This window comes from Bombus flavifrons, chromosome 18 (assembly GCF_040668555.2).
Source record: "Bombus flavifrons isolate JBK064 chromosome 18, iyBomFlav1_principal, whole genome shotgun sequence".
Taxonomy (NCBI): domain Eukaryota; kingdom Metazoa; phylum Arthropoda; class Insecta; order Hymenoptera; family Apidae; genus Bombus; species Bombus flavifrons.
The window spans coordinates 4,126,817-4,144,816 of NC_138459.1; the positions used below are offsets into that span (position 1 = coordinate 4,126,817).

Genomic DNA, 18,000 nt, shown 5'->3' on the forward strand with positions numbered 1-18,000 from the left:
ATAGTTTCAGATTCATTTAATATGTGATTTACAGGATTTTCGTGGATACACATTTGCGCGCATCTCAGCGCTCTATTTGTTTCACCATCTTCTTTACCGCGCTACCAATGGAACAGTTGCATTCTTCTGTTTTTCGAGACGCTGTGCACACACATACTTCCATACACGGATACTCACATACGTGTGTCACTATCTTCGCGACTAATCTAGTGTAGCACACGAAATTACACATATTTCAATACTAGAAAAATTGAAATATAATACGAGCATCGTGAATCAACGTGAAACGTAACTCACAATGTCAAGCCTTTCGATATTACATTACGAAATTAATATTTTCAAGCGTAAATAGCATGTCTTAAAATAAATAAAAAAACATTTTAAGTGTACTCTGGGTATAATCAAATAGAAAACGTAAACACAGGTTGTTCAAAGCTTTATGAAAAACCTAACCTATCAAAATGGATAATAACAAACCCACACATTATTATTTAAAGTAATATTCTAAAGCGCAAATAGGATGTCTTAAAATAAATGAAAAAGTCAAACATTGTAAATGTACTCTGTGGGTATAGTCAAATAGAAAACGTAAACACAGATTGTTCAAAGCTTTATGAAAAATACAAAGAGTAGGACCAACCTATCAAAATGGACAATAACAAACCCACACATTATTCTCATTCTAATGTCTCTAACTACATATCTGCACCCTTTCGGTTGTTTTACTTTAATTCACTTGGCATGACGTTATAAAATACGAACCGACCTACCCTTGCGGCTCAAAATTTCCGTGCTAGCTATCCCTCGGTAATCAGGACGAACGTGAAAAAAAAAGAAACAACGGGGACAGAATGTAGGACGAGCAGGAAAGTGAGGAATTAGGGGTAGCTCGCGAACGGGCCAGCGAAATTTTCGAGCAGGCCCGCGCCGCTTATTTGCAGCGACATTAGCGCGGTAGCGGCGGCGGGTCGCGAGTCAAAACATTACGTAAGGTTTTTAGAAGAGGAGGAGAAGACTAATAATCTCGAAATAATGTAAGCATAATAAATGGGCGAGCATTAGCGGGGCGCTCGGCAGCCGGCTCATATTTTCGGTGGCGCTGGCTTTGACGTAGCATTACTCCAAAGTGCGTTACATATTACTACCATACACATAGCCACTTTTACACACACGCTTATACAGTGTCCTATGTGTGTGCACATGCGTGCATCTTTACGCGCGAGCGTGTGTGCCCCGCTGGCGACCTATAATATATCCTTGCAGCCAGTTGTCCCAACACAGGAGCACTCCATTTCGTTTCCTGTTTTCTTCGCGAGTGAGCCCACTTCTTTCACGACAGACCCCAGGTCGCTGTTAACGATCGTGCAAATACACTAGCTGTTAATTAAATGACAAATACCGGCCGCTCAAGTATTTTTTAAAGCGAGCGTGAGTCCAGCGGATTACGATCGTGAAACGTTCCTGGATGAATATCCTGTGGATCAGGTGGACAAAACGTTGGCAATAATTCGCGATCGTAAGGAAGCTTGGAGGAAGAGACGATTGTTGATCGCAGCTCGAGCTCCTTTTATCTGGATGAAAGTCGACAACTGTCAGAATACGAAGCTGTCAATTCGATGAGGTTAGGTTTTCGGGTCAGATGAATATTTCAGTTAACCTAAGTATTAGATCGTTCGAAAAGTTTCTTTTGTTTTGTAAGTAAATATGCATGCACAACATTTTTCGTTTTATATTATTTTATCGAATTATGATCCATTTTGTTCTATCAAAATAAAGATCACGACGTTTGACAGATTAGGTTTCGTGTTTGTATAAAGATGCGTCGTTGTTAAAGAAAGACTCTAGCAATTTAATTACGCCAGGTTCAGTTGTGAAGAGTTTTTAGAAGATTTATATTTGGAAACAGTCGTTAACAGTGGCGTGATAAACAGTGAAATATATCGTGCAATTACATTGACAGCTCGACGACCATAGAAGACGAGATTCTCTACGACGATAGAAGACTTTATACTCGTGGAAATGAAAATTTATTCAATTAATATTAATATACTCGCTTCTAATTGCCATAATTTAATAGCGCATGTACATTATTTTATTTTACGTATCATATGAAAGACTAGTGGTGTTCTATAAGAAGTTTGATTATCAAATGTAATATTCAAGTTCTTCAACATGTTGAAAGTTATATGATTCAAACAATTCTACCGTGTTGCGATGCGTATGCGCATACGTTAAATATAATTAAGATAATTCGTGTTTCTCTAAAGAGGCTCATATCTCATAGTTCAGAAAGCGAGGGAAATGTGTTTCTTGAACAGCAAAGTTTGATGATATCTATAAAATGAAAGTTTCGATGGTAGTGAACGGAAATACGCGACGAATTGTTCAATTTGTTACTATTTTCTGGAAGATTGTTATCTTCTTAAGAACCGTTCTACCGCGGAAGATAAAGTAGACGGAATAAGGAAAGTGAAACGTACACGGCAACATCTAAGAAACGAAGCTCGAACGAATTAAGGATGCGTCGTTACGCTTCTCGAAACATGAAAAATAAGATAAAAATTGCGGAAGACAGGTAGAATCGGTTAGTATTAATTATGGAAACCCTCTCGAAATACCAGAAGCCAAAATATTTCGCCTGATTAATGTGTACTGCCCTCGCGATTCTCCTTCCAAGTTAATACGTTTCTGCGGAACGTTTTTATTGTACAAAGTCGAATTTCGTTGTGTTTTATAAAAAAGTACAGTGAGAAATAGCCACACGAGCTTTGAAATTCTTCGATCCGTACGTTCTTCGTAATAACGTCAAGTCTTCTAAAATCAACGACAACCATCGGCAAGTTTATAAGACGCGGTCTTTTTTTTAAAAAAAGGACAAAGAGCCTGGCACGCATGCAAAGACGAAAAATACAGGATTTCCATTGGTCGAAACTGGTGGAACGACGATATGCACGCGACTTGGGCTCACGCGAACCTTCGAAGCCTCGTGGCAGCGACCAAGGGTCCGGTGAAGGAAGAAGAAGAAGACTATGACGAGGACGAAGATGAGTGGAAACGCGGCAGAAAAAGAAGAGGATGAAGCAGCGGAAGAAGGAGCAAGGGGAAGGGAAGAGCGCGCAGTCAACGGGTACAGAGACTATCCGAGGTGCCGGTTGACAGCAACAAATGCCTCGGTGCGGGCAAGACGGGGAGCTCGCGCCCGGGACGCCGGTTGCAGGACCAGCTTGAGATATTACCAGGCAGATGCGGTCGCGCGCTGATCAAAGAAACGCTTCTCACTGAGAGAGATTAAATGGATGCTGGTGCGCGCCGGCAAACCACCACGCTGTGGCTACAAATAATAAGTGGAGAGTGAGAGAGGGAGAAAGGAAAGCGGGGAAGGCCTGTTGAGTAGAGAGGAACCGTAAGAATGAGAAGGATAGGAAAAGAGAGAGGTGGGTTTGCGAGGCACAGGCTGCTGGCCGTGGCCCTAACTCGCATTTGATACATTCCCATCTTCACGAGTATTGCTCTCCCCTGCATTTGTTTCTAACGCGATTGTACTCACGCCGGAACCAGGTCAACTCGATTCAGTTTCCTTCCGAGGAAAATGAATGAAAAGAGAATTTAAACGCGATACCGCGCAGAGAGTTTCGTTGGTAGAAATTGAAGGCTCTCGGAAGGAAAAGATTTAGTTTCGAGTTTGAAGGATACTCTTGAAAAATTCAATCACTGGTCAGTAAGCAGTATCTGCAGATGCAAGATTTTGGTTAACATGTAAGACTTGGATCCTTGCAATATTGTATTGCTTTTATAGAGAACATGTTTATTAAACGTTCAAGCTGATGTGGAGGAATAATATTTTGGAAAATGATGGAATTTCAATTTGTATTAATATGTCCATTTTGTAGGTTATGAACAGAGAGCTGGTACGTGGTTTTCAGTAGTAGAATGCTAACTAACATGTTTGTTAAACGTTCAAGCTGATATGGAAGAATAATATTTTGGAAAATGATGGAATTTCAATTTGTATTAATATATCCATTTTGTAGGTTATGAACAGAGAGCTGGTACGTGGTTTTCAGTAGTAGAATGCAAACTAACATGTTTGTTAAACGTTCAAGCTGATATGGAAGAATAATATTTTGGAAAATGATGGAATTTCAATTTGTATTAATATGTCCATTTTGTAGGTTATGAACAGAGAGCTGGTACGTGGTTTTCAGTAGTAGAATGCAAACTAACATGTTTGTTAAACGTTCAAGCTGATATGGAAGGATAATATTTTGGAAAATGATGGAATTTCAATTTGTATTAATATGTCCATTTTGTAGGTTATGAACAGAGAGCTGGTACGTAGTTTTCAGTAGTAGAATGCAAACTAACATGTTTGTTAAACGTTCAAGCTGATATGGAAGGATAATATTTTGGAAAATGATGGAATTTCAATTTGTATTAATATGTCCATTTTGTAGGTTATGAACAGAGAGCTGGTACGTGGTTTTCAGTAGTAGAATGCAAACTAACATGTTTGTTAAACGTTCAAGCTGATATGGAAGAATAATATTTTGGAAAATGATGGAATTTCAATTTGTATTAATATGTCCATTTTGTAGGTTATGAACAGAGAGCTGGTACGTAGTTTTCAGTAGTAGAATGCAAACTAACATGTTTGTTAAATGTTCAAGCTGATATGGAAGAATAATATTTTGGAAAATGATGGAATTTCAATTTGTATTAATATGTCCATTTTGTAGGTTATGAACAGAGAGCTGGTACGTGGTTTTCAGTAGTAGAATGCAAACTAACATGTTTGTTAAATGTTCAAGCTGATATGGAAGAATAATATTTTGGAAAATGATGGAATTTCAATCTGTATTAATATGTCCATTTTGTAGGTTATGAACAGAGAGCTGGTACGTGGTTTTCAGTAGTAGAATGCAAACTAACAATCATAAAATTATAGACAGATTTACATTTACAGTATGGTACATACATATCGTATGAAAATTATCTGTCAGCCTACAAGATTGTAGGAAATAAAAAGCGGTTCCGCAACGAACGTGTTATAAGGTGCTGTTTAATCTGCTACACACTATAATACGATGATACGCTAATGGAGGAGGCCACGCGAATCTAATTGGCACGCCATTTGAAAATCACGAATAGAGGAAAGGGGATCGGAACACAGGATTAATGAAAACAAACGAAAATCGGCGTTTACGTTTGCTTGGCGGCCGTTCGCTCTGCTATTTAATCAATTCACCTTCTCGACAGTATCAGGCAGAATAATGAGAATGCATCTCGACAAACGTTATCATCGTCGAATCAGTCCTGGCAACCCCTTATTTAGAAGATAACAGCGGCTGTTCGCGAAAACTCACTCTCCTCGAATGGTGTTGTCATTCGTCGCGTTCCTCCTACCCTTTCGAAGGGTCTAGACGCGAAGCGAGCTAGCCAATGAGAGAGAACCACCTTCCGTTCTCTTTTCCACCTTCTGCAGAGCCCTTACCATCTTCTTTCACCGTCCCCTCCTACGCCAACATGCTCTTTCTCCCTCTATCTTCGTCTACGCTTGCTTTTAACTTCTCGCTCGGGTTCTCGCGATGAGATATGACTGCCACATTATCACCTGATTATGTTATCACTTTGCATCGGCCGTTCCTTTGCCGCGCTGCCTCAAACTACCGTTTATCACGACCGTGGAGATCCTGCGGGCTGGTGAACGGTCGTTGGAACGGTAAGATCCTTCGAGCGAAGTATAGTCTTTGATTCCGTGATCTTCGTTGATTTCTGGTTACTTGCTTTCACTATGAGAGCCGTGGCAGCGCCTGGGCCAATGTTTCCTATCGTTTCTCTAGCGTTAAATGCGTCTTGTTATTAAAAATCAAACTGTTGAGAATTGTGGATCTTAACCCATTTGCATCATGGACCTACTTTTAAGAGGACAGTTGAAGACATCAGCGACGTCCAACCGACGACTGGTCGGTCATAGGTACAGTAAATGACATCCGAATTGTTCATAGAGTTTATCGAAAATTTATTGTTCAAAACAATTGGTAGACAATGTTACTTGGCAAACATCGCATCCTACATTCTTTATAACAGAGGAAAAAAGTAAAAATTATTTAGATTAAAATGAAAATTAAATCATATTATTTCTTTAAAATGGAATTCTTTAAAATGGTCAATACATAATAGTACATCGGAAACATGGCATTTAATGTAAAAATCCGTTGGGGCAACTAAATTTTAGTTTACATTATAAAATTAGAACATTTTTTCAATTTGGATTTGTTAAATTTAATTAAAATTGACAGTACTTACTTATAGTGGCAGTTGAAAAGATTTTCACAACAAAAGTAAGACTTGTTTAGAAAATAATAAACTGATATAGGGTGAAACGTGATCTCTCACATCTGAAGAATACTTAGCGACTGAAATAAAAAGCAGTCGCAGCGCGTGTAATAATCCTCGCGTGGATGCAAATGGTTTGCCGAAATAAAAGTAAAGGAACACTAAGGTTACACTTAGAATTCATATTAAAATAGTTTCAGATCTATTTAATAAAGGATTCTCAGGATATTCGTGGATATCATTTGCACGCGTCTCAGCGCTTTCTTTGTCTCGCCATCTTCTTTACCGCGTTACCAATGCAACAGTTACACTACAACTGTGTACACACATACTTCCATACACTCATATTCACATACGTGTGCCACTACTACGCGGCCAATGTAGTCCAACACACAAAATTATACATATCATTCATATTGAGATGAATAAGCATTGAAAGTCTTCGTGGTAACATTTCCTGAAGCCAAAAATAACCGTGATTTTCATTGAAAAACCAGTTCACGATTCACAGATGGAAAATTATTCATAGACTACAAAGTGATGTTGCCTTAATAACAAAAAATTGTTAATCTGGCTTCGAATATCTCACTCCAAATTAACCGTCACAGGGCAGTACCGCAAGAAAATGTACCCTCCCGGATAAAGAAATCGTAGGAACATTTCGCTACAATTCCCTCGCCGGAACCTTCACCGAACGTGCAGACCAACCCCTCGATCTCTCGTCGTTTCCAATACATCCCATCAAACCTAACCTTCCAAGTAATTACAAAGCATGGTAACAAGCCGAGCCACCCTCTCGCCCTTAGCGAAGATTAAAAACTCGCCAGGCATCCATCAAATCGATCCACGCGTGCCCCATGTGCGTATTCCTGGACCAGAGAAGGCGAGGACCCGGGCCGCAATTTTCGAGGCAGCGCGGAAAATCGCGCCGGATTCCTGCACGGCGATAAAGATCCAAGGGAGGGGGGAAAAAAGAGATTGCGCCGGACAGCCGCGTAGGCAGTAACTGGATCTGGTACGAGGTTGGTCGAGAGAGTGCAGGAGTCGAGGCGAGCATGGCAGAGCGCTGCGGGACCATCAGGTCGCCCACAGCTCATCGCCAAGCGATCACATCTCATCGCCGCGTACCATCACAGACTATTACAAACAGAGCTCTCGTCGCGCCCTATCCCTCCGCTGTAACCGTATCGTGTCCCCTCCTCGCACACTCTCGTCTCTACTCTTCCGTGTCTCTCTATATATCCGTTTCTCTCTTACCGGCCGCTTTTCAACCCCATCGCGATCCCACCTCCAGTCGTACGTATCACTGCCGCTCTATCAGCATATCCGACCGCTTAGCACCTACTTCCCAGGAGTGCGATACCGCTCGTAACTCATTTGAATTACACATTTCCCTGGGTCCCGCGAAATAATACGTGTGAGGATCCGCGAACACGCAAATTGCCGCGTGTACCGCTCGGGTACGAGGCTCGCGTTCCCAGCCGCGATCAACCGATGCTGAATTTCAAGCGGCCATTTCCACCAACTAGGATACGACACGCTTGGGTCCTGATCGGATTGCGAGCCGCTTCCTTCAGCCCACCAGCCATCATTGTTCGTTATCCAACGTGATCTTTGCTTTTGCCCTGGATCAAATTATAGGGATGAGGGTTCAGATTGAGCTGTGGATGGATCATTTCGATGTGGGGAGGAGGAGAGACAGAGAGAGAGAGAGAGGTGAGTGATCGGTTGCAGAAGTTAACCGGTTGGATGGTCAGTTCACTCTGTGTGAGATGTTCAATGATTGCAGTAAGCAGGTGAGGTTTGAAGGAACGTTAGGTAGCGATGGTGTATTTAGTTCAGGGACTCTGTTGGCTAAGACTTGCAATGACTCACGTATGATCGTTAATGGCGTCAAGTTTAATGGCTTTCCTGTGCTTTATGCTTCATTAGAATTTGTCACGGATAAGGCCTCGCATTGTCTTCAAATTTTTTTCTTCCACGCTATTGTGTTTAACGCGCTGTTTGCGTCAGTATACTCAAATATCGATCTGCTAATTGTTTTATGTACGAAAGTGCCTAACTAGAGATTCGTCAATTTAGACGGAGAATTATAAAATGTATAATATAATTACGATAGTTGTACCTCGTTAAAGTAATAACGATATTTCAAAATGTAACGTTTACGATATAAAAACAAACAGTTTCTACGGAAAATAATTCGAAATAATAGTTTGCCAGCCACTGTATGCACGCTTTCACTTTGTTTACATTGCACATTTATTTCTGTCTATTCATGATTTGTCTTTTGATCCTCAAATTATGTATCTACTTCCTGCTATTTTTAATTTCATCCTCCTTTCGTTTAATTATATCGCTTTCTTAAACCCTGTTTTTCTAATTTATCACCTGGTTACGTACCTTCTCGCACGTATTCGAAAAAAGATAAAAGATTGCTTCTGTAAGAAACGCCGCGTTCTGTTTTCCAGTAAGAAAGTTCGCGCTTCTGCTCGAGAACGCTCGAGGGGGCCCGCGTAAAAAGATTAGAACTCCGTAACTGCTCGAGAAAGTAGCTGTTCCGGTCCCGGGAGTATCGACGGCGTTTCGACAAGGAAATGAACGCGCCAGCGATTGATCGCTGCGCTCTTTCTCTCTCTCTGTACCGGTTGGCTACGGCTCCCTGGCGCCTTGCTTCGCTAATCGAGGCCCATTAAAACACCCTCGGCTGCCGCGTTGCCGAACCGCGAGCGAGCTCGGCGAATTTTCTCACCCTAATCTTGCTCGGTAATGCTCGAACTTTCTAAACCTGCAAGATCGCGGCGAAGTGGCTCTTAACTTGCCTACGGTTGCACGCGAAAGACCGGCTGCTTTCAGCATTTCCGAGATTCTTCGGCTTCTTTGGTCGCTGCGATAATTGCACCAGCCGGTTTCCTTCGGCGCCGCCATTCTTCCTAATTTTTCGATCCATTAGATTAATTGCAGTACATTCTAGAGGAATCTGGAAAGAGATCACTACTTGTATTCCTCTTTGATGTAAGAACTATCAGAGTGAAATAGCTTGTGATATTTTTATAGAAATATTGTGTGCTTTTTTTTACCAATTTCAATGATTCTTCATGAAATATGTAGATAAAAGATTGCTTCTCTCTCTCTCTGTGTTATACAGAAGCAATAATTATGCCAGCCAAATATATATCAGTAACTACTTCAAGAAAAACTCTGTATCTTTGTTTATGTATATCTGAAACCTGGAGACTGCTGTTAAGCAGAAATATTCTAAATAAAGAGAGGTGCATATTATTGTACACTTGAATGTACATTATGTTTTGGGTTGCAAGGTCTAGGAACAAAGGAACTAATAAATAGATTTCTATTTATGTTCCTTGTAGCCTTTAGCTACAGCTATAAGGTTAGCTTTTTTAGTAATGTCTTAACTTATGTCATAACTTAAATGTCAAACTTATACATTATACTTATACCTTTATTTATTTCAGTATATTTTTCTATTACAAATTCATCCACTCAACCTCAACAAGTAACAATTATTAGAAAAACTGAACTATTTGATTGTGCACTTTAAATATAAAGTGTGTGATACAACTGAAATAAGAGATTTATCATAATATAGCCAGAAAATAAAAGTAATGGCATTCAACTAGTATCGTAAATATCATAATAATTATAGTTGATGTTGAGGTTAGCTGATTGAAGAACGAGTGGATGAATTTGTAATAGAAAAATATATTAAAATAAATAAAGGTATAAGTTTATGCTGATACAGATCCTTCCTCTCTTAGTATTACAATACAATGGAATAATAAGGATCACGTTCATATATTTATAGCAAAATGACATTACCAAAAAAGTTAACCTTATAGCTTTAGCTAGAGGCTACAAGGAACATAAATAGAAATCTGTTTGTTAGTTCCTTTGTTCCTAGACCTTGCAACCTAAAACATAATGTATATTATATATATAATAATAAATAAAGATACACATAAACAAAGATGTAGAGTTTTTCTTGGGGTAGTTACTTCAACAGTTGACAGTGTATCTTTTGATCTTCCATTTTGCTTTCTTTGGAGTCTTCCTTTACATATTTATTGCTCAAGTATCGATCATCCAAGTTTGTAGTGTCAGTCAACAAAACAGCACCAACTTTATGAATTTCTATAGCAGCAGGTAGCAAGGATCAACGTCCACTATTATACATTTCAAACATTTCTGCGCGTAAATAATACGCCTGAGGTGTTAGCAGTAGTATAAATAATAAACTGTGAGTAACACGATCTTTTCGAGCTTCGAAATACAATCTCTGCCCAACTCCTTTGTCCCTGTGCCAAAAGAACGATAGGCACAAGGTTGGTAACCCGTGTCGATAACGCGGAAGATCAGCCACGGTCACAGACACCGGCTCGCAGCAACGTTCAGCACGCGAAACACCTGACAAGGTTTACGTATGTGACGACTGGTCATTGAGATCGCGTGATTCTTCCCAATTAATTCCGCCAGCGTGGCTTTCATTAGCGAAGCAGTCAGTAGGGCAGAAAGTATCGCGATTCAATCGCAAATCTAGGGAAATTTCACGACGAAGGTTTACCAGCGATAGGAAGCCATTTCCGTGGCAAGAAAGCAAGAGATATGACAGCCATAGACGGTACGAGAGGTGGATTAGGGTAAAAAGAGAAGAGGGTAAAGCAGAGAAGAGAATAGAAGAGAAGAGAAACGGTTGGCGCAACGAGGACCGATCCTCTCGGCGAGCAAGGATTTCCCTAATTATTATAACCCATTAATGCGATGAGCGTTATTATTTTAATGCCCGTATCTGCCGGCAGTCCGGGCTAATTTGCCTCCGTGAAATCGATTGTGCCGCGTGCGTTTGCACGTTCATAAATAATCAGGCCGTGTTTACAGGATGAAAAATCGGTGCCGGCTCGGTAGCGGCGCGCTGTCTGACGTTATAATAAATCCGCTGTTTCGCGGCTCTCTAACGAGCGTTCTTGTCGGACGGTTGTCGATTATATCAATCGTTCCGAGCCAAAAGTCTATACCGGACGGTTTCCTTCCGCGAAACTCCGCGCTGCGCGCCATTAAGCCCCGAGACCGCTGCCAATTCCCGAGATTCCGTACGAACGTTCATTACTTGACGCTTTTAAAACACCGGGAAAACAGCTGTCATGCGAATCCTCCTGCTCGGACGTACACCGGTATATTTGTCTAGTCGATTCAGCTGTCTACGCCTTTATCCAATATCGAACACTCGTTGTCGGTAATCCTTCCAATGTATAAATCTTTCTCGCGAATACGTTATTTATCCCACGTTTTTCTCAAACTCTATGTACGTATGTGTACAAGCAACGAACGGTATTTACGTGCTTTTGAATTTGAATTTTTTTAGCGAAGATCGCTACCTAATCCATCATGGCGGTCGATGCAGGAATCACGAAAAAAATTGTCTGCAGAAAAGAGCAACGGTTCGTAAGATATTTAAGCCGCGAACCACTTGTCGGATAAGCGTATCGTGTGTTCATGGCTGTCCGCGTGCCTCTGATAGTTATCATAATCTGGGTATTTCTGCGGGGTTATCGTTAACCACCCACCGATACATAAACCATAGAAGATCGAGTGTCCTTTACCGGCCACGGGACATGGTGCACACCGTTGACAGGAGTTTCACGGCTCGGCCGACAGATGGCTGTCGTTTAAGCGTCGCTTCAACCCCTAAGCCCATTGCGCAAAGCCTCGTTGTTGGTCTATCCCGTGGCTAAGTTCGGCTAGAGGGTGGATGAATTACCGACCCGACAACTCGAAACGATGAGGTTCAGCTTTATAGTCGTTCGTCTAAATAAGCGGCCACGCCGTTCGTGCTCTGGCGTGACTACCGCAGGCGACACGTTTATATTTATCCGTCTTTCTTTCCGTTCTTTTTCCTCTTTAAATAACACGTTTCTTTCACGCGGATCGATCGCTCGTGACGGAAGATTACCGTGATCGTTTGACGCGCAACCGGTCGAGAATGATAGTTGCACAGAGATGCGACGTTATCCATGGGAAATCGACGACTCTATCTTGCCTCGTTACTCATGGCTAGACAGTCATCCGGTTCTGACATTCGAATTTATAATTCCTAATCAACTTAAACACATTCACGTAACAATCTTCTAGAGAATTAATGACGTTTAAGCTTCTAGCTTTCCCAAATCCTATCCAACTTTCCCAAGTTTCTCAAATCTAGTTGCTTTTGACCCAGAACCGTTCTTCCACCAAATGCAAACTCATAATCGGTGTCTTTAATCGCAGAGAAAAATTAGAAACCGGTAGAACGAGCGTTCGCATAGCCACGAGGAAACCTTGAGAATCCGCTAAAATCCGTACCGTTATCTATCAAAAAGCTGCGCGTCGCATACCGTGGATACCAGACGCTAGATCGACGATAGAGACAAGATGTTGTGCGACGGTGAGGTGGGCAGGGAGCGGAGAAAAAACGTCGGCGAATTTCTTTGAAGATGTTCCCGAAAGCCTGAGACTGACGCCCCTCCACCGTGCAAGAGACGGTAGACCGAGCGTGATTGCCGTAATTTCGCCTCATTACAATTACGCTAATATCCAGCCATCAATTAGCCAAGGCTAAAGAGGCTCGCATTAAATAGCTAATGCATCGGCGTCGTCGCTGCTCGCCACGGCTCGAGATCAGGCGGTTCGCTCACTCACTCGTTCGTTCGGTTGCTCGTGCGCGGTGCACGGATGATAGAAATGATGATGACCGCCGTGAACTAGGTTTCCACGGTCAGCCTTAATGGCTAAATTACACGTTACGATTGTATCGCGACTCGCCGCACCGTTTCGTCCACTTAATACCGCCGGTCGGGGGAGTTTCGTGCTTTGATAATTGCCAGCCATGAATCACCGCGATCGCCAGAGACGGTAGCCAATAGGAAAATCGTTATAAGATCTGCTAATGAGCGTCTCGCGATCTCCTCGCTTCGTGAACCTGTTTATTTCATGCGAGGAAAGTGAAACCCTTCATGAACATCTGCCTCATAATGTTTTCTGTGAAATGTATGTATATTGTGAAGTTGAAATTTAGGTTTGAAATATTGCAAAAATATCGCTTCGAAAAATTTTGAACTATCGCTTGGTATCTGTAAATTTTCATAGTGTCCATCATACTGAAAAGTTTCTTTCGTTCTATAAGGAAACAATGGATGCACAATATTTTCCGTTTTATATTATTTTATCGAATTACGTATGGTCCATTGTGTTCTATCAACATAAAGATCACAACGTGTGACAGGTTAGGTTTCATGTTTGTATAAAGATGCATAGTTGTAAAAGACAGGTCTGTAAAAAAAAGATACTTTTCCGACAACCTAATATTTCGACCGAACTAAACCTAACCTAAATTCGACTAAATCTAAAGTTTGCGAGACAACTGTTGTCGAAGCTTCTCGAAAATCGATCGAATTAAGAAGCAGCGTTAAGACGTCGATAACGTAGGAGTTTCAGAGCGAGTGATTAATTCTTGGTACGTATGAATGACGAGCATAGTATCGACTACAGACGAGACTCCTTTTTACTGCAACGGACAGATAAACCGAAAGAGGGTTCAACGTTTCGCGGCACGTGCTTCTAGTCTTCTAGTTCTTTTCATATATATGCGTCGATGAACTCGATATTCTCTGATTTATATTCTCTTGTTTCGGCTCGGTGATCACGGTACTCTTTCCTTTTTGTTACATATTCCACGTATCGTTTAATGATCGTGATATTTCTCACGGACTTGTAAACGTAAGACATAGTTGTGTGTGAAAATGTTGAGAAAACACCAACGAAGATTGATTTGATTTATTTCCTTCTTCTTTTCTGTTTCTTCGAGCAGGACGCATGTTTTTCGAATAATTTGCAGCTGAAAAAGGATTTAGCTTTGGGAAAACTCGTCGCGGCATCTATTAAATGCTATTTCCTCGCATCCCGTCATCGGCTCGTATTTTCATGATTTATCGTCGCTTGTGTGTGATGCAATACCCTCCATCGGGGGCCGTAAGTGCGCGTTTAAACGATAAATCTCGGAAGTCACGGTAGGAGAAGCTTTTCAGGTCGCGACACACGCGGGGTAGCCTGGCTTCTGCCTATCGATACCTTGGCCGCTGAAAGAGTTTAAATACGTGCTGCGGAGGAACCTCTTGAATATTTTAGTCTCTCGAATCTGCCCTTATTCTATGACCATTTATCAAACTGCTGCAACGAGAATTTCTTGGTGAACCGATATCTTAAAAATTATGTTAATTTTCTCTATTACGCTTTAACTATATACCATTTTTATTTCGCCTTATCAATGGAAATTAAATTATCGCTTTTATATTTCGCCGATTTTGGATAGATCAATTTAGTATTTCTTAACGCTGCATCAAGTTTTCGAGTACAGTTGTACGATTACTATCATCCTCTTCACAATCCAATTAATATTATCGTTACGATTTTACCGATCACAAGTTACAAGTTGTCGACGATGAATCTTCTTACAGAACTGTAATCAGTTCTTCAGCTACGTTACTGGTCAGTTGATCGTTATATTCGATAGGTTATAAAATTCTACAACAGAAGTGTGCAAATTAAATGTGAATTTTTATGAACGTAACTAAAGAAATAGAAACTAAATTAATGTTCGCTTGACCGTTTAAATATTGCACCAGGCAATTGTTACTGCATGAAACCACTAATTATACAATATTAGCACTTAACCTCTTAAATATTAAGTTGTTCGAAAAGTTTCTTCTTTTTACGAGGAAATAATAGACGCACAACGTTTTTTGTTTTATATTATTTTGTCGAATTACGTACTTTGTTTTATATTATTTTGTCGAATTACGTACGGTTCGTTTTATTCTGTTGATATAAACACTGCGACATTTCACAGACTTGGTTTCACGTTTGTACGAAGGTGCACTGTTGTAAAAATCACGTTTGCGAAAGAAAGACACTTTCCGCATAACCTAAAAATTTGTATATCTTTGTATTTAGCGTGATTTCTGAACATTCTATCTATAATGTACAATTTGCTAATTCGTTAATAATATTAGTTAGCAAATTATCGCTTGTGCGTGTCTAGACAATGAGTCTTTCGAAGCAAATCGTCCGGCAATTACACGATTCAAACAGGTATTACAGTTTGATTGATTCCGATTAGTTTCGCGTTGCCAACCGCGGATATTGCTTTCCAGCGTTCTCGAATAGCGGTGTCTTTCAATTACAGTTTTCTGCCATTTCCGTGGACGGACGGATCGATAATAACGCGATAAATCTGGCCGGCTATCCATGGTCAGTTATACCAGTCAACTTATTCTTTCGGCTGTTCGTAAACAACGTGACAAATACCTCGCCAGCCCATTAATCAACTCGTCGTAAATTCGCCCGCCACTTCGACCGCTTTAATTGGAACTAAAACGCGAACTCCTAGCTTCGTTCGCGCGTACATCGAACTCGGATTACTCGCTTTAGACCGACGGGACGCGCGCAAAACTTCCGCTGCAAATGCACGCGATCAAAGCCATCGTTGAAACATAAAACTCGGTGAAAAGTTTCACTTTATATTTCCTCGAAGTTACGCAGCGAATCTAACTATTAGGTCGGCCAATAAGATCGTGCCATTTGTTTTTCTCTTATTTCACCATTCTCAGCTATGTTTTTATTCACATTTTGTTGATTTTGGGATATTCGAAATTTTAATAAATAAAGATCCTAACAGACTTCTCTTTCGTCCAATAAAATGTCTAATTACGATTCGTTTGATCATTACGATAAAATTCTTTATCACGTGTTTCATGAATATAAAACAATACACGTCGAAGTTCATATGAACTAACCTTAAAAAATCAAGTTGATTCTATAGAAGCCATTTGAGAAGAAACAATCAACGAATAACAAACATTCTTATGAAACTACATATTTAAAAATGTTTAATTAAATTAAACTACAAATTTAAAAACGACTAACGACTAACGACTAACGACTAACGACTAACGACTAACGACTAACGACTAACTAACTAACTAACTAACTACCTAACTCGTAATCCAAATGAAACTGCCCTTATATAGTCCTTTTCACACTCCTTGGGTCAATCTCTGTTTTTGAGGAGAGTTGCAAAACTATTTTCTACTTCCGTTATTACACGTCCCTTCAGTGACCGTGAGTACGTTCGGTGACTCGTTAAGTCACCTTGAGTCCAAACCCATCGTCATAAACCTGAAGTACCCGCATAACTATTTCTTCGTTTATTGCTTAAATGTCGCTGTCGTAAACAGCTGGATTTTGGGATATTGGGTTTTTCCGAACATTCTAAAGAAAGGACCCGATGTCCTTTCATCTCTGACATATACTTTGTAACAATTGTTACTGTGTTTGGCTTATGAAACTTCTAGAACACGGCACGTCCAAACTGGATTTGTATACAAACATTTTTTAATATGCAATTTAATAAGAATTCTCGTTATTCGTTGATTGTTTCTTCTCGAATGGCTTCTATAGAATCAACTTGATTTTTTAAGGTTAGTTCACACGAATCATCTTGGATGTGTATTGTTTTATATTCATGAAACTTGTCACAAAGAATTTGAACTCGACGTAGCGCTAACTTATTGCACGACCTAATATTTTAGCAAAGTATGAAAGTAAAAGTAACCGTGTTAAAAAGTAAAAAGAAATGTAATGAACAAAGTAAATGTTCCTTTGTTACAGATATTGAAAAAGTTTGAAGAAGAAGATGTTTGGTCCAGCAGCAACATTTTTTCCCTCTGTTCTTCCACATGACTGGGACAATGTTACAAGCGTGGATTGCAACTTATAAGGAAAGCTCGAAGAAGGCTTACACGAAGCTTCGCGCGAAATCAAGATCTTGGTTTTAAGGTGGGGACACCGAGGTAATGGCGTGTGCATTATTCTGATAAATCGCCTCGGCTGGCGTCAAACCTGACTCTGGCCTGACGGCAACCTTGGTCAATCGTATCTACTTCTACGCAAGTAGAATCGATCTTGTGCGGGATATTCCAAAGGAGACTTCTGAGGAAAAATACCACTACGTACACGTGCTACGAATTGCGCCAGTTGTATCAGAACTCTTTCTATCAGTTTAGGAGATGCTTTATAATTTGTCTTGAAATTAAAAAATTAAAGACTGTGAAGGTAAAGAATTTATCAAGTAAAAAATTCTATAACATAATTCGATAATTATGGTGGTAATTTGTAATGTATAATCTGATATGTTTTTTAAGATAGTATAGCGTGAAATACAATTTCAAAATTTATAAAATTAATTACAGTTTGACAGGTTCTCTAATTGTATAATTAAAAATTGTATGATTTTGAAATTTTCTATGAAAATTGTAATAAATTCTATAACATAATTCGATCATTATGGTGATAATTTGTAACGTATAATGCGATATGTTTTTTAATATAATATATAAAATATAATATATAAAATCAATTACAGTTTGACACGCTCATAATTGTATGATTTGTAATAAATTCTATAACATAATTTGATAATTATGGTGATAATTTGTAATGTATAATGCGATATGTTTTTTAATATAATATATAAAATATAATATATAAAATCAATTACAGTTTGACACGTTCTCTAATTGTATAATTAAAAATTGTATGATTTTGAAATTTTCTATG

The 18,000-nt window shown here is 39.8% G+C and overlaps 4 long non-coding RNA genes across 6 annotated transcripts; 1 reads left to right on the forward strand and 3 right to left on the reverse strand.

Annotated features, from left to right (window-relative positions):
* Positions 1–1,776: 1,776 nt before the first annotated feature.
* LOC138188996 (uncharacterized) lies at positions 1,777–2,228 on the reverse strand. The gene is made up of 2 exons (XR_011175799.1): positions 2,102–2,228; positions 1,777–2,010 (listed from the first exon to the last, which is right to left on the reverse strand). It is a non-coding gene; the product is annotated as an uncharacterized LOC138188996 (long non-coding RNA).
* LOC138188995 (uncharacterized) lies at positions 2,108–5,895 on the forward strand. Its single transcript, XR_011175798.1, has 3 exons — positions 2,108–3,908; positions 4,032–4,613; positions 4,737–5,895. It is a non-coding gene; the product is annotated as an uncharacterized LOC138188995 (long non-coding RNA).
* A 2,623-nt stretch (positions 5,896–8,518) lies between these two features.
* Positions 8,519–12,861, reverse strand: LOC138189041 (uncharacterized). Its single transcript, XR_011175820.1, has 3 exons — positions 10,313–12,861; positions 9,414–9,591; positions 8,519–9,313 (listed from the first exon to the last, which is right to left on the reverse strand). It is a non-coding gene; the product is annotated as an uncharacterized LOC138189041 (long non-coding RNA).
* Positions 12,862–13,833: 972 nt separating this feature from the next.
* LOC138189047 (uncharacterized) lies at positions 13,834–16,140 on the reverse strand. 3 transcript variants are annotated; one of them, XR_011175833.1, is made up of 4 exons: positions 15,691–16,140; positions 15,189–15,308; positions 14,630–14,907; positions 13,834–14,553 (listed from the first exon to the last, which is right to left on the reverse strand). It is a non-coding gene; the product is annotated as an uncharacterized LOC138189047 (long non-coding RNA). The 3 variants fall into 3 exon arrangements; XR_011175832.1 differs by lacking the exon at positions 15,691–16,140 and having other exon boundaries at positions 15,189–15,469; XR_011175834.1 differs by lacking the exons at positions 15,189–15,308; positions 15,691–16,140 and adding an exon at positions 15,058–15,153.
* Positions 16,141–18,000: the final 1,860 nt, after the last annotated feature.